The sequence below is a fragment of the Oncorhynchus gorbuscha genome, linkage group LG01 (assembly GCF_021184085.1).
Source record: "Oncorhynchus gorbuscha isolate QuinsamMale2020 ecotype Even-year linkage group LG01, OgorEven_v1.0, whole genome shotgun sequence".
In the NCBI taxonomy this organism is placed as follows: domain Eukaryota; kingdom Metazoa; phylum Chordata; class Actinopteri; order Salmoniformes; family Salmonidae; genus Oncorhynchus; species Oncorhynchus gorbuscha.
The window spans coordinates 73,439,723-73,446,826 of record NC_060173.1 but is presented as its reverse complement, the minus strand read 5'-3'; the positions used below and the strand labels follow the sequence as shown (position 1 = coordinate 73,446,826).

At 41.1% G+C, this 7,104-nt stretch overlaps 1 long non-coding RNA gene across 1 annotated transcript; it reads left to right on the top strand.

The window, feature by feature from the left end:
- The first annotated feature begins 3,241 nt into the window (after positions 1–3,241).
- On the top strand, positions 3,242–6,671 carry LOC124015234. Its single transcript, XR_006835127.1, has 3 exons — positions 3,242–3,352; positions 3,986–4,113; positions 5,703–6,671. It is a non-coding gene; the product is annotated as an uncharacterized LOC124015234 (long non-coding RNA).
- Positions 6,672–7,104: the final 433 nt, after the last annotated feature.

Below are 7,104 nucleotides of genomic sequence, written 5' to 3'. Positions count from 1 at the left end.
CCAGAGAGGTCGGAAACCTGAGCGGCCAGGTTCTCCACGGCATGGCGAGCAGCAGACAATTCCTGCTCGTGTCTGCCGAGCATGGCTCCTTGGATCTCGACGGCAGTGTAACGAGCGTCTGAAGTCGCTGGGTCCATTCCTTGGTCGGTTCCTTCTGTCATGCAGGTGAAAGAGGACCCAAAAGCGACTTGGCGAAAACAGAGTCTTTAATCCAGTAAAGTAAATACAAACAAAAAACACAACTTTCACTCGAAATGACGAGGACAAACTGGAGACTCGATCTTGAACAGCAGGTGAACAGCAGGTTGCCTCGGGAAGGCACTTGAACCAGACAGACTCAGACACCTGCTCACCACGCAGCATCTGAGGAAAACACGACACAACAGGGCGATACACAAACACAGCACGGTGAATTCTAGACAAGGAACCGACAGGACAGGAACGGAACACAAAGGAAGAAATAGGGACTCTAATCAGGGGAAAGGATCGGGAACAGGTGTGGGAAGACTAAATGATTGATTAGGGGAATAGGAACAGCTGGGAGCAGGAACGGAACGATAGAGAGAAGAGAGAGCGAGAGAGTGAGAGAGGGAGGGGGAGAGAGAGGGATAGAAAGAGGGAAAGAACCTAATAAGACCAGCAGAGGGAAACGAATAGAATGGGAAGCACAGGGACAAGACAAGATAATAAATGACAAAACATGACAGACCTCCACAAGTCTGGTTCATCATTGGGAGCAATTTACAAACACCTGAAGTTACCACGTTCATCTGTACAAACAATAGTATGTAAGTATAAACACCATGGGACCACTCAGGAAGGATACGCATTCTGTCTCCTAAAGATGAACGTACTTTGGTGAGAATAGTGCAAATGAATCCCAGAACAACAGCAAAGGACCTTGTGAAGATGCTGGACGAAACAGGTACAAGAGTATCTATATCCACATTAAAACAAGTCCTATATCGACATAACCTGAAAGGCCACTCAGCAAGAAAGAAGCCACTGCTTCAAAACCACAATAAAAAAAATCCAGATTACGATTTGCAAATGCACATGGGGACAACGATCATACTTTTTGGAGAAATGTCCTCTGGTCTGATGAAACAAAAATAGAACTGTTTGGCCATAATGATCGTCATTATGTTTGGAGGTAAAATGGGGAAGCTTGCAAGCCGAAGAACACCATCCCAACCGTGAAGCACGTGGGTGGCAGATTCATGTTGTGGGGGTGCTTTGCTACGTGAGGGACTGGTGCATTTCACAAAATAGATGGCATCATGAGGTAGGAAAATTATGAGGATATATTGAAGAAAGATCTCAAGACATCAGTCAGGAAGTTAAAGCTTGGTCGCAAATGGGTCTTCCAAATTGACAATGACCCGAGGCATACTTCTAAAGTTGTGGCAAAATGGCTTAAGGACAACAAAGTCAAGGTATTGGAGCCCTGACCTCAATCCTGTAGAAAATTTGAAGGCAGAACTGAAAAAGCGTGTGCGAGCAAGGAGGCCTACAAACCTGACTCAGTTACACCAGCTCTGTCAGAAGGAATGGGCCACAATTCACCAAAATTATTGTGGGACCCTTGTGGAAGGCTACCCAAAATGTTTGACCCAAGTTAAGCAATTTAAAGACAATGCTACCAAATACTAATTGAGTGTATGTAAACTTCTGACTCACTGGGAATGTGATGAAAGAAATGAAAACTGAAAAAAATCATTCTCTCTTCTATTATTTTGACATTTCACATTTTTAAAATAAAGTGGTTATCCTAGCTGACCTAAAACAGGGCATTGTTACTCGGATTAAATGTCAGGAATTGTGAAACTGAGTTTAAAGTTATTTAGCTGAGATGGTTGTAAACTTCTGACTTCAACTTCAACTAGCTAGCTAGTTTAGGTAACCTTTGGACATTGATAGCTAGCTAACTAACTATTTTATAAGATATATAGCTACTCTCCCCATAAGTTACACAGCTAGCTAGTTTGGTAGGGCCTTCAGTCATTGGAACCAAAAGTCATTGGATTCCCTTTTTATATCCATTAACGTTGTAGCTAGCTAGTTAACGTTAGTTAATTTAGCGAATTGTGCCATTGTATTGTCGATATTAGGGGACACTGTTAACAAGCTAGCAAATGATCTAACTATCTAACTAGTTAACGTTAGGTCACAGAGAACTAACTATCCAAGTTATCTCGCTAGTGTTATCTGGCTAGCTACAGACCTTTGGCAACTCAGCACAGTTAACAACTAGCTACAAGGTCTATGTTCATGGGTATGTGTAATAATGTGTACATCTCCTTCCAGGTGCAAGTCTATCTTTGACCAATCACAGGAGGAGGAGAGGAAGAGGGTCAACAATGATCCGCAATGGATGTCACCAACAACGAGAGGTAGGCTGAACCTGAAATCAGTCTGTTACTAGGAGGGTGTGTGTGGATGTGATAGTTTGTCATGCCCTGATCTCTCATTCCCCCTCTCTCTTCCTCCCCTTTCTATCTTTTCCTCTCCCACTTTTCTCTCTCCTCTCTCCAAGTGTGAAGGCTGTATAATGAGTAATAATCTCCACAACGCTCTCATGGCTATCAATGAGCAAGACAAACTGCGCTGGTGGAAGAACACCCACAGACCAGGCATGCTTACTGACTGGCCTCAATTCCAGGTGTAACACACACACACAAACACACCACGGGCAAATGGAAGTTAATGGGGCCTAATGGAGTGTACTGTAATGGGATGATGTAGACTGCAGCCCCTTTGTTAGTCATGTACATGTAACAGACTCTATAACATTAGTTTCAAGTTGTATTAGTAATATGTATAGGATACAGATGGTTCCTTCTCGACAATGCAACAACAATAAGAAATATTAAAAGCAAAAAATATGAACATAAAGTAAATAGCTCAGTAGAATTTTACAAACATTTCAGCATAAGTATAATACAGGAAGGCACAGGTTATTGTCCAATATTTACATGTTTTTTAGGAAAGGGGGGATTAAATTGTGCAGTATTTAGCAATCAAAATAAGAGTCTGGTAGCAGTTGTGATGTATGTGTAGCAGGAATGTACTGTGTGTGTGTGCGGTTGTGTGTATGTCTGTGTGGGTGTGTGCGTGAGTGAGTGCATGTGTGCTAAGGTGCATCAGAGCAGTCCTGTTCAGTCCTGTTCAAGTGTTCATCAGCCTTATGGCATGTAGATAGAAGTGTTTTGTCCAACAATGTGATCATTAATAGAGACTGCTGGAAGGTTATATACTGGACCTGCCTGTCTCGTTCAATGGAGTCTAATGAAACCTCTCAGGAAAAGAAAAAATGAAGAAAGAGGTAGAGGCACAGCAAAGCACAATAGAGGTGAGCATGTCTCATCTCTTCATTCAAAGACTCAATCGTGGACACGCTTACTGACAGTTCTGGCTGCTTCGCATGGTTTATTGTCTTTTCCTTCTTGTCCTTTGTGCTGTTGTCTCTGCCCAGTAATGTTTGTACCATGTTTTGTGCTGCTACCATGTTGTGCTTCTGCCATGTTATGTTGCTACCATGTTGTCATGTTGTGTTGCTACCATGTTGTATTTTCATGTGTTGCTGCCATGCTATGATGGTGTCTTAGGTCTCTCTTTATGTAGTGTTGTGGTGTCTCTCGTCGTGATGTGTGTTTTGTCTCCCCGCAGGAGACATTTTGCCTTTTGGTAGACTCATTGTAAATAAGAATTTGTTCTTAAAACCAACTTGCCTAGTTAAATAATGGTTTAAAAATATATATATTCATCTGTCTTTATGACATCATGCTACAGTACAACTCATTGATGCTAAGTAGTTGGAGTCATTCAGTACTCACCATCTCATTATGATGAACCATCAAATCCTTATTAGTGATTGCTTTGTTAATTGTTTGTAGATAGTGTTAGTGTATGGTTGATTTACTGTGATGTCTCTCCATCTGTCTCGTGTGTGTGTGGGTGTGTGGGTGTGTATGTGCATGTGCAGACACAACAAGAAGTTTTTTGGTGGTGAACTGAGAGCAAAGTGCAGTAGCGGTGGGACAGAGGAGATGTCAACAGAGGGGGCTTCGCCCTGAGCCCTATACTACGAATCAGGTTTGAAGAGTTAGCGAGGTAACTTTGGTCAACTCTGAGTTCAACTCGAGATAACCTTTCAGCCAGATACATGTCTATGGCAACGAATCCTTCAGAACTAACCTGCTCCAGAGCAAGCTAACTGAGGGCTAACTCAATTTATCCTGAATGAAGTGCCTGAACCACAAGTTGAGGACCAATGAAATCAAATACCCTCCCTCTCGCAAAGATTGTGTCATCATCCCCTTCATTTGAGGATGACGGCTGATAAATTATTTTATCAATCAAGTGTTTATTTGTGTTTTAAAAAATCGTAATGTTAAAATACCTATCAAATTACACATTTGTTAAGGACAGCATTTGCTTCCAAACTGTAGAGTTTTTTGGGCACGATTGTATTTGGAAATTTGCGAAAGGCAAACTGACAGTCACAACCAACCATAGACATATAATCCACAGATGGCAGTTCCCATTCAAGTCAAGACTGGCAGCCATTGCTGCTAGTGTACCCATGAGTTTATCAGTCAAATTGCCAGGGTTAGAGGTTCCAAAACCCTTCTATGGATTATATGTCTATGGCCACAACGCAACAAGCTGTTCCACAGATAGGAGTGATAGGAGTGGGGAAAGGGTGCTTATACATTGATAAGCACACCAAAGATGGCAATAGCGATAAATAATAAGATAAAGACGGCACTTCTAAAAGACTATATCACACCATAGCCTGTTGAATTTGCCAGATTACTTTTCTTTCATTTTGATTTTGTCACAAATTAAAATGTGGCACTGACTCGCACATGGTATGATGTTTCAGCCTTGTCTTAATGAAGAGTTCTGACTCGCCCATGGATTGATGTTTCAGCTTTGTCTTAATGAAGAGTTCAGCGTTCAGCTAGCCATGTGCACATGCACGTGCAGTTAGAAAGCCTATTGCTCCACCTATGGCTTTCTCTACAATGCACACGTGAATATCCTCCCCTCAGATCCTCAATGTCTTTTTAGAAGGTTTAGTAATGCATTATTCACCTTGACAAGCACCCCATTTCCTAAAAGAATACCTGTATTTATACTGGTAAGTCTTACTGATAAGACCATGTACTGTACACTACTGTTCAAAAGATTGGGGTCACTTAGAAATGTCCTTGTTTTTGAAAGAAAAGCTCATTTTTTGTCCATTTTGATAACATCAAATTTATCAGAAATACAGTGCAGACATTGTTCATGTTGTAAATGACTATTGTAGCTGAAAGCTGCAGATTTTTTATGGAATATCTACATAGGGGTACAGAGGCCCATTATCAGCAACCATCACTCCTGTGTTCCAATGGCACGTTGTGTTAGCTAATCCAAGTTTATAATTGCAAAAGGCTAATTGATCATTAGATAACCCTTTGCAATTATGTCCACAGCTGGAAATTGTTGTTCTGATTAAAGAAGCAGTAAAACTGGCCTTCTTTAGACTAGTTGAGTATCTGGAGCATCAGCATTTGTGGGTTTGATTACAGGCTCAAAATGTCCAGAAACAAATAACTTTATTTTCTTGTTCTGATAAATGAAGGCTATTCCATGTTACAAATTGCCAAGAAACTGAAGATCTCATACAACTATGTGTACATCTCCCTTCACAGAACAGTGCAAACTGTCTCTAACCAGAATAGAAAGAGGAGTGGAAGGCCCCGGTGAACAACTGAGCTAGAGGACAAGTGCATTAGAGTGTCTTGTTTGAGAAACAGACGCCTTACAAGTCCTCAACTGGCAGCTTCATTAAATAGTACCAGAAAAACACCAGTCTCAACATCAACAGTGAAGAGGTGACTCCGGGATGCTGGCCTTCTAGGCAAAGTTGCAAAGAAAAAGCCATATCTCAGACTGGCTAATCAACACTTGATGATAAGTGGATCATTTGAATCGTCCGTGTAGTGCTCGGGCAAAAAAGACATGTGCACCCCTTTGGGGCCCCAGGACCAGGATAAATATAGAAATGCTGTTCTATCTAGACTAATCACATTCCCCACCTCTCCCTGGCTACCATATGATCCAACTCTGAACACATTGAATATCCCCTCAATTAATGTTTGTTACGTGTACCTTTTATTCTTTCTTTGCCGACCACAAGCATGTAGGTTAGATAGGAGAGCATTGCTTGGTTTTTAAAAAAGTGTCAGTGTTGCTGCAGTTTGCAAACTTAAGTTTTTCAGGTGAGCATGGTGAAAGTTTATCAGAGAGATGGGCAACTCTAGTCTTCGGAATACAATTAGGTATTAATAAGGTGTGTTAGCTGAGGGGAGAAGTGTGATACCAATCAGGCCCCCTCAAAATGGAGTCAACAGACTCAACGCAAGATCCAGAATGATCTGCTCTCCTGCAGAGTTACCATCTTGTAGGTTTTCTCCAACCCTAATCTAGTGCGCCTGATTCAAATAACTAGCTGGTTGATATGCTACAGGAGGGTAACTCTCCAGGGTACCTGAACTTCCACCTAGTCCCCCCACCCTTTTTATCTTGTAAAATCTTTCCCTCTACTATAGCCATCTTCGTTGATTGGCCTGAGAGGAATGTAAACACAGGCAGCTTTGCAGCTACCACATTTAACAATGTATGATCCATTCACCATTACATTATCATCTGAAATAAAGTGAATCATCTTTGTTTCATGTTCTTGTTTGTTTGTGTAGTGCTGTATTACAGACATGTTGGTGAGGTTGATTTGAGCAAAATATTATAGTTTTTTATGTTTTGGTATTTTAGTACTTTCTGTAACTGGTCTCATTACCTGCTGTTTGCATTTCAATAACTAACTTGTTTATGAATTACACAATTGTCAGAAAGTGAGAATAAATCAAGCTAAGATGCTGCAACATCAGTCAACAGACATTTTAGTGCAGAACAACATTGCCTGGACACTTGAATGATTTTGGGATGAGACTCCAAATAATATTAGAAATATGGTCAAAGAGTAGCTAAGCCATTTTGCCACAATTTTGGAAGTATGTCCATTTGGAAGACTAATTTGCGACCAAGCTTTAACTT